Source organism: Podarcis melisellensis (assembly GCF_964234715.1).
Source record: "Podarcis melisellensis genome assembly, chromosome: W".
Lineage (NCBI taxonomy): Eukaryota > Metazoa > Chordata > Lepidosauria > Squamata > Lacertidae > Podarcis > Podarcis melisellensis.
Window position 1 is genome coordinate 22,669,388 of NC_138535.1, and position 9,648 is coordinate 22,679,035.

Sequence of the window (9,648 nt, forward strand, 5' to 3'; positions counted from 1 at the left end):
GAACATGTCCACTACCACGAGAACTGCTGTTTTGTCCCGCGAACTGGGCAGATCCGTGACAAAGTCCAGGGCCACCCTCTCCCACGGTTCGAGCGGGGTCTGTAGCGGTTCCAGCAGTCCTGCCGGCGGTCTGTGTATTGGCTTGGCCCTTTGGCATGTGTCGCACCTCGTGACGTAATCTGCGACTTCCCCCCTCATCTTGGGCCACCAAAAGTCTCTGGCTACTAATTCTACAGTCTTCTCTTTGCCGAAGTGTCCAGCGCTGGGCGCGTCGTGCAACTGCTGCAGTACCTTCGCGTGGAGATCGTCTCCCGGCACGTAGAGGGCCCCTTTGCGGATGAGCAGTCCGTCGCGTATCTGGAACTCGTCGTCCTTCGCTGTCCCACTGCGCACCTCCTCCATCTTGGCTCGTGCGAAGGAGTCCGTCTGCAACGCGAGACGTACTGTTCCCTACTTTATTTACTCTCTAGGACTTAAATCTCGAGAACTTTCTTCCTCCTTCATTTGCTTTTTGTGACTGTAAACGATCCATCTAACTGGTCCCCTAGCTGTGCGTGGAGAGAGACTTCATACTGAAGAACTAAAAGGGTGAATGCAAGTAAAGCGCCACCGTGTGGGGCCAGAAAGGAACTACATTGGGAAAACAAAGAAATTTTTTAAACTACAGTTGAGCGACCCCTGGGGTGGGGAAAAACTTTTTTTCTCTTTTGTTTCATTTTTATTTTTTATTTTTAGTTAATTAAGACAAATAGAAATACAAAATGAAAAAGGGGGCGGGAACGCCTGCTGAAAGGAGACCATCCAGACAAGAAAATGGGAAAGAGGGGAAGGAAATTAAGGACTATGATAATTTGATGGCTGAAATAAGGAAAGAATTTAAACATAATGAACAGTATATTGAGAAAAAATTATTGGAAGTACTCATTGAATAAGAGATTAGAGGGGGGGTGGGAGAACTAACAGGAAAAGTAGAAGATTTATCTCTAAGATCCAAAGTACTTGAAGACTCAATGAAAAGGGTTCAAAAAGATATCAAAGAAAATAGGAAAGATATGGACAGGATTAATACAGAGGTGAAGGAGATAAATAAAATACAGGAAGAGTTACTGGATAGTGTGGCGATGACTCAAATGAGACAGAAGCAATCAAACCTGAAATTTAGGGGAATCCCTGAGGAACCAAATGAAAATATACGATCTAAATTGGTTAGAGAATTGGCAGTTTGGTTAGATATGAAGGAAGAAGACATAGGATATTCAGTTGCAAATATTTTTCGGATAAAAACAAAATCAGCCAAAGCCAGAGGGAAGAAACTGCCAGGAGATGTCCTGGTCATGTTTAACTCTCTGGATATGAGAAATGAAATACTAAAGCTAAACTATAATCAAAAACTATGTATTGAAGGAAAGCCAATTATTATATTTAAAGAGATTCCTTCGAGATTTCTTTGTAAGAGAGATGTTTATAAAAAACTAACTAACTAACTGAAGAAGAACGGGATCCAAAATAGATGGGAATTCCCGGAAGGGATTTCATTCTATTTCAAGGGGAAAAGATTCGAACTATCCAGCTCTCTGGAATTGGATAAATTTGCAAGAAGATATGAGAAGGAACTGGGAAGGTTGGGAGGGTGGGAACCAGAAGGGGAGCAGATGGGGGAAGAGAGGGTGGAGGTGAAGGAAGTGGAGAGGGAGAAGGGGAGGAAAAATTAGACGAAGAAAAAGAAGAGGAAGAGACAGATAACAAAGAACAGTAGATTTAACTTAGATTCGACCACTTACTGATTGTACATTAAAAATGACTTTAAAAATTACCTTGTGGAATGTGAATGGGCTAAACAATAAAAATAAAAGGAACCAAATTGCTCATGTATTGCTTAAAAAGAACTTTGACATAATCTGTCTACAAGAAACTCATGTAACAAGAAAACATAAAAGAATTTTAAGTAATAAGAGATTAGGGTTAGACTTTGTAGCATCGGATAATGTCAAGAAAAGAGGAGTGGTATTATATATAAAAGAAAAACTTGATCCAAAACTAATACATAAAGACGAAGAGGGGAGAACGATAGTAGTACAGATCACCCAATCAAGGAGAAAAGATAAATGTGGTTGGGATATATGCACCCAATGACAAAAAGTCAGCATTCTATTCTGAACTAGGTAACAAATTGTTAGAATGGATGGACCAACAATTGATATTGATGGGGGACTTTAATGGAGTGGTTCTCCCAAACTTGGATAGATCAATAAGAAAACAGGAAGTGAGGGAGGGCAAATTACCGAAAGCCTTCTTCGAATTAGTGGAAAATTTGGGACTAATTGATGCTTGGAGATTTAAAAACCCCACGATAAAACAATTTACCTTCTTTTCAAACCCAAATCAAAGCTGGGGGAGAATAGACCATATTTGGATTTCGAAGGAATTGGCGCAAAGAGTAATTAAGACGGAAATCCTCCCACAAACCCTATCTGATCACAATCCAGTATATATGGAGGTAAAAGGAAAAGACTTTAGGACATTAAGATGGAAAATGAATGAAAATCTATTCAATGATCAAAAGATAGTAAATAAAGCAAAAGAGACAATTGAGGAATACTTTAAGTGGAATTTGAATAAAGAAACATCTCTAGAAATGGTGTGGGGCGCTGGGAAGGCCGTCATGAGGGGTTTCCTAATCCAGAAAAATAGCATCTTAAAAAAGAAAAAAGAGAAAAGGAAAGAAGAAATCTTATTGCATCTCATGGAGAATGAAAGACCATTAACCATTAAACCAGGAGATGAAATAATAAAACAAAACATAAGGATGCTACTGTTGGAGATAAGCAGTGTCCAGTGCACAGCGGAATGATGAAAAGTATGAGCCAACATGCTCTATACTACTTTATTTACAGTTCAAAGCTGGTAAGTTACAGAAAAACATTTTCCCTCTGCCGGAGCAGAGAAAGCGTCATCTCTCCTCTAAGGCACGGAGAGAATCTAAAACTGAAACTGCAAAGAACAGTGAAAAACAGGAAACCAGTGTACGTCACATCCAGTCTCCCATTCCCGTGGGAACCCAACAGTACAGACTCTGTGGAATGTAAACAACCTGTCTCGTGACAAGCACTTCGCTGCACAGAGAAGAAAGCAGAAACCAACATCCTCCCCCTTTCTGTGAACATCTCTGGGCAGCGTGTTTGTACAATATCAGTACAAACCCAACTTCTGCACATAGGTACAGTGTTGATCCCTTGATACAATCTTGGATAATACATCAGCAGGAATTTCATTACCTGGCATATAGGACACCGTTACGAGTCCCTTCTGAATACGTTCCCTAGCATGTTGCAACTTCAATTGCAAGTGCTTTGTGCTTTGCTTACAACCTTCAGAATTCAGCAAAGCCAAACATGCTTTGTTGTCCTGGTAAACCTGGATTGGACATTTGACAGGAATTTTCATGTCTTTGCACAATTGTAACAACCATTCACAATCTTTAAGTGAATAAGACAGTGCATTCAGTTCAGCTTCACAAGTACTTAAGCTAACTGTTGTTTGCTTCTTGCATGACCAATCAAATAGACCCTGATTGTACTTATAGCAAACTCCAGACGTACTTTTCCTGTCTGTAGTGTCACTTCCAAAACTTGCATCTGCAAATATCTCAAGACCACCAGACTTCTGATTGTTAAATCTCAGTCTGTAATGCATAGTGCCTTTCAAATACCGCGCTATGCGTTTCAGAGCTTTCCAATCCTTAACAGTAGGATTGTTGACTTGTCTGCTTAGCAAATTACAGCTAACAGCAATGTCAGGTCTTGAACATCTGGCAATGAAGTTTAGCTTGCCTAGCACACTTCTGTACAGTGTAGTGTCAGAAAATGCTTCTTCAGTGTCATCTACCTGATAACCTGTTATCATCGGTGTGTCTACAGGGTTAGCATCCATCAGGTTTAGTTTGCTTAACACATCAGCAATTTTCCGTGACTGGTGTACTAGAATGTTACCATCTTGATCTCTCTCTATTTCCAGAGATAGGTAGTTGTTTACCTCACCAAGATCTTTCATGTCAAAGTGCTCTTTCAGTTGAGCTAGGGCGTTATTGTACATTGTGACATCTTTCCAAAAGAATAAAAGATCATCAACATAAAACAAACAATACAGTTTCTTTTGCCCCTCCTCTTTGACAAATACACATGGATCAGCTTTCCCTTGCTGAAAACCTAGAGAAAACAATACTTCAGTGAGTTTTGTGTGCCAACACCGTGCACTTTGTTTGAGACCATAAAGGGACTTTTTCAGAGCACAAACAAATCCCTGTTTTACCTGTACGCCATCAGGTGGAAGCATATAAAGTGATTCATTTAGAGATCCGTACAGAAAAGCTGTATTCACATCATGGTGACTAATGTGTAGATTTTCCTCTGCAGCTAGCTTGAGCATAAGCCTAATGCTCTCATACCTCACTGTGGGTGAGTAGGTCTCGTGATAGTCTTCACCTGGTACCTGAGCAAATCCTCTGGCTACCAATCTGGCTTTGTGTCTGACTATCTTGCCATTTTGATCAGTCTTCGCTTTGAAGACCCATTTGCTTCCAAGCAATTTCATTCCTGGAACTATTGGAACAAGGTCCCATGTTTTGTTCCTTTCCAAGGAATCAAGCTCAGCCTTCATGGCATTTAACCATGGCTCAGCTTCCTTTGAATCCAAATCCTGGATTTCTTGGAAACTTGAAGGTTCAAAAACCTTCTTGGAGCTTTTAACAGCTGTTACTGCAATCTTAGCAAACTCATCAGCAAATCTCTTTGGAGGTCTGCCTTTTGTGGCTCTCTGTGACCTACGAATTAGCCTTAAGTCTTCAACACTCTCCTCTTCCTTCTTAGGAGAAAAGTGACCTATTGTGAACAATGGTTCTTCCAATTCTTGATCAGAGCTTTCAGAGGGTCGCATAGAGGCTTTCGCACTCTTGAAATCCTCTGAATCATCTGATTCAGTTTCAGACTCAGAATCAGAACCTTCATCAGTGGGTGTGGGTTGTTGCGGTTGCTTTTGACTATCCTCAGTCTCATCACTGTCATCAGGATAACATTGGAAAATTCCCACATTCTCCCCCCACTTGGTATTGTACTCAACACTTCTTGTGAGCTTAATTTCCTTAGAGTCAGTCATCATTATTCTGTAAGACCCTTTCTGACAACCTAGAAAGATACCATGCAATCCACGCTTGTCTAACTTGGAGTGTTGTGGTGAGTGAACCCACATGTCCGAACCAAAAATTTTCATGTGTTTGATGTATGGCTTCTTGCCAAACATCTTCTCATAGGGGGTACAACCAATCGCTGAAGATAACCTGCGATTATAACTGTAAGTGAAACATGAGAGAGCTTCGGCCCAATAACTCTCTGGAAGATTTGCATCATGCAGCAAGGTCTTTAACCCTTGAAGCAATGTTTGATTTGCTCGTTCCGCAAGTCCATTCTGCCATGGCGAGCGAGGACTAGACAAATCGTGTTGAATTCCTTTCTCAGCCAGAAAAGCTTCAAACTGCTGAGAAGTGAATTCTCCCCCCCCGGTCAGTGAAAAGAACCTCTATCTTCTTACCATGCACATTTCCCAACCAAACACAGAATTCCTTGAACCTAGGAAAAGCCTCTGACTTCTGCTTGAGATTGTACACATAAATATACCTGGAAAATGCATCAAGAAGAACCATGAAGTACCTATTTCCACCCAAAGAGGGCGCTAGTGGTCCAACCAAATCAGCATGAATAATTTGGTATGGTTCTGTAGCTTGCCTACTAGACACCTTACCTTTCGCAGCCATTTTCACCTTATTTGCTGCGCATGCCTTGCACTTCATGTGGTACCTGCAGGGTTTAATAGTCATACCTTCAACCAAGGCAGGCATTTTAGATACTGCCTCAAAATGCAAATGACCAAATTTCCTGTGAAAATCATGAATACATTCTGCATGCAAACTTTTGTTAGAACCTGCAATGCAACAAGTGTCATCCTGCACAACATCATCATAATACAAAACAAACAAACGATCAACAAATTCAGCATACAATTGATAATCATTTTTCTTGGTGATGATGCATCTATTGTTCTTAAAGGAAACGTCAATCTTCTTCTCAACCAGTTGTCCAACGCTGAGCAGATTATGTTTCGCATCCGGCACATAAAGAACATCCTGTATCGATAAGTCCAAACTGTGAAGAACAACAGTTCCGTAGCCTTTACTGGGGATAGTGCGGTCATCCGCCTGGTGAATCGCACCTTCCTGCGGTGTAAAAGATACGAACAGTCGCTTATCGTTGCACATGTGATGCGTTGCAGCTGAATCAACAACGAAGAAAGATCTAGATGTCTTCTGGACCTCTGCAACCTCCGCAACCTTTGTAACCTTTGGAGCGTAGCGTGAGACCATTGCCTTGTGCTGCGTTGTCCTGGACACTGGACCTTTGCCTTTGCTCTGGCCTTTTCCACGCGATGAGCTTTCGCTGCGCTGCTCTGTCTTGGCCCTGGGATATTTGCATTCCCTCTTCATATGGCCTAGACGTCCACACAAGTAGCATTTCACTGCCTTCAAAGCTTTGGCGCCATCTGGTGGTTCCACTGCACTATGGGATGACGACTGTGAAGTCTCCCCCTTGTTGATGCAGCTAGCACCCCGCCGATCTGCTTCACTCTGAATCATGGCAGTATCACAAGCTACTGTGAGTTGAGCATTTGGCTGATCAGTGGTATCAAATTCCCCACTTGCTTCATCCAGCCTTGTGCAGCTAGCCATCATGACTTTGGCACATGCCTCTTGCGTCATCTATGCTGCTTTAAATCAGACTGCTTCTGTGTACAGCTGCTTCAATCCAAAGGCAAATCAAAACAGCCTCTGCCTATGAGCCTGTGCCGCTCTTCTGTTTATTTGCTTTGCTTATCTGCAGCTGCTTCAAACTGCATTCCAAAGGCAAGTTCAAAGTTACTTTCACTTTCTCCAGCTTAGGAAATTGTTCCCCTTTTAGCCTTTTGCCTGTGCCACGGCAAAAACCGGCTATTAAAAGTTCAAAGTCCAGCCATAAAGCCATTAATTAGAAGCTGGCAGGCTGCCCGGAGCTGTAGCACATACCTTCATCAATCATTTTGACGCGCAGAGCAGATACCGTGCGTTCCGTCTCTCTGCCGCTGTTCCGATGCTTTGCCGGCACTTCGTTTCTTGCTCCTTTGTTCCTTTGCCAGGAGCCCAACTTCTGAAGCCCATTCTCAAAACACTGCATTTTTCTGGGCCCGAAACCAAATGTTGGAGATAAGCAGTGTCCAGTGCACAGCGGAATGATGAAAAGTATGAGCCAACATGCTCTATACTACTTTATTTACAGTTCAAAGCTGGTAAGTTACAGAAAAACATTTTCCCTCTGCCGGAGCAGAGAAAGCGTCATCTCTCCTCTAAGGCACGGAGAGAATCTAAAACTGAAACTGCAAAGAACAGTGAAAAACAGGAAACCAGTGTACGTCACATCCAGTCTCCCATTCCCGTGGGAACCCAACAGTACAGACTCTGTGGAATGTAAACAACCTGTCTCGTGACAAGCACTTCGCTGCACAGAGAAGAAAGCAGAAACCAACATCTACAAGCTCAATTTTCTATGATAGTGAACCAGGAGATTGAATGGAGGATCAAAATGATGAAACAAAAGAACTTTGAATCAGCAAATAAGATAGGGAAATACCTGGCGTGGCAATTAAGAGAGAGGAAAAAACAAAACACGATATGTAAGATAAGGGATGGAGAAAGGATAGTGGAGGACCCAAAAGAGATAAAGAAGATATTTCAGAAATACTATAAGGAATTCTACAAAAGAGAAAAAGAGATAGATAATGAGATAGAAGATTACTTAAAAAAATACCAATTGCAACAGATCACGACTGAAGGAAGAGAATATCTAAATCAGACAATTACAGAGGAAGAAATTAGGAAAGCAATAAAAAAAATGAAAAGAGGAAAAGTGCCAGGGCCAGATGGTATCTCGGCTAAATATTATAAAATATTAAGTGATCAACTTTCCCCAGTGCTATGTGAAGTCATGAACAATGTACTAAAAGAAGGGAGAATTCCAAACACCTGGAAAGAAGCGTATATTACCTTAATCCCTAAAAAAGATACAGATGGCTTAGAGGTAAAAAACTATAGACCTATCTCATTATTAAATAATGACTATAAACTATTCGCAGACGTATTGGCGGAAAGGTTAAAATTAGGTCTTAAATAAGAGAATCCATAAAGACCAAACGGGTTTCCTCCCGGGGAGACAATTGAAAGACAATGTAAGAAATGTGATAGACATTATTGAATATCTGCATAGTAGAATAGACAAGCAGGCGGCGCTGATCTTCATTGATGCCGAGAAGGCATTTGACAACGTCTCCTGGCGTTTCATGAAGGAAAATTTAAAAATGATGGGAATTGGTGAAGGATTTAGAAAAGGTATTGAGGCTATTTATCAAGAGCAAAAAGCCAAACTTATAATAAACAACAATATATCAGAAGCCTTTGATATTACCAAAGGGAATAGGCAAGGCTGTCCCTTATCCCCTTTGTTATTTATAACAGTGTTGGAAGTGTTTAATAAAAGGTTAAGGGAAACACCGGAGGTTAAAGGAATTAAGGTAGGAAGCAAGGAATTCAAAATAAAAGCATTTGCAGACAACCTGATATTAACACTGGAAGATCCTAAGAACAGTTTACAAGAAGCCCTACAGAAACTAGAAGAATTTGGAAAAGTGGCAGGTCTCAAGCTCAACAGGAATAAGACTAAAATGATAACAAAAAATATAACCAAGGAAGATATAGTAGAGATAGAACAAAGGACGGGAATTATGGTTGCTAAGAAGGTAAAATATCTAGGAGTGTGGATCACAGCAAAAAATATAAACTTATACAAAGATAATTAATAGACTACTTGGAAGGGTGTCAAAAAAGATTTAGAAATCTGGGAGAGATTGAAACTTTCCTTCTTAGGGAGGATATCGGATATTAAAATGAATGTCCTGCCCAGAATGTTATTTTTGTTTCAAACTATACCAGTAATGAAAGGACTAAAACAGTGTAAAGATTGGCAAAGGATCTTAGTGAGATTCATTTGGCAGGGGAAAAGATCACATATAAAAATGAAAATTGTGCTGGTCCCGGGGGGAAGGTTACCGTTGGCGTAGTCAAAGTCCGGTCCTGGGTCACTAGCCTGGAAACAGTTCACAAGGAGCGGGGCGAGGTCCGAAGCAGGAAGCCGGGCGGGGACAGGAACACTGGAGGGTCAGGTCCGGGTCCAGGCAGGAACAGGTACTCAACAACGACGTTGTTCCCACAACCTGGGACCGGGCTGACTGGCCTTTATCTTCTCTGAGGCCAGGGGTGGTCCCGGCCCCCAGGAGACCCGCCTCTCCTGGCCTTAAGGCGAGCACTCCTCCTGGGAGAAATCAGTTCCCTTCGCCTCTCTGCCCTTCGCCTCTGCAGTTCAGGAGAGGCTGAAGGGTTACTGGGCCCAGGGGGAGACTCACCTGTAGGCACTGAGTCCTCAACCACCTCTGGAGCCAGAGTGGATTCACCTGGTGCCTGCTCCTGAGGATCCGGCACAGGTGCAGGCGCTTCAGAATCCAGGCTCTGCCCCAGTT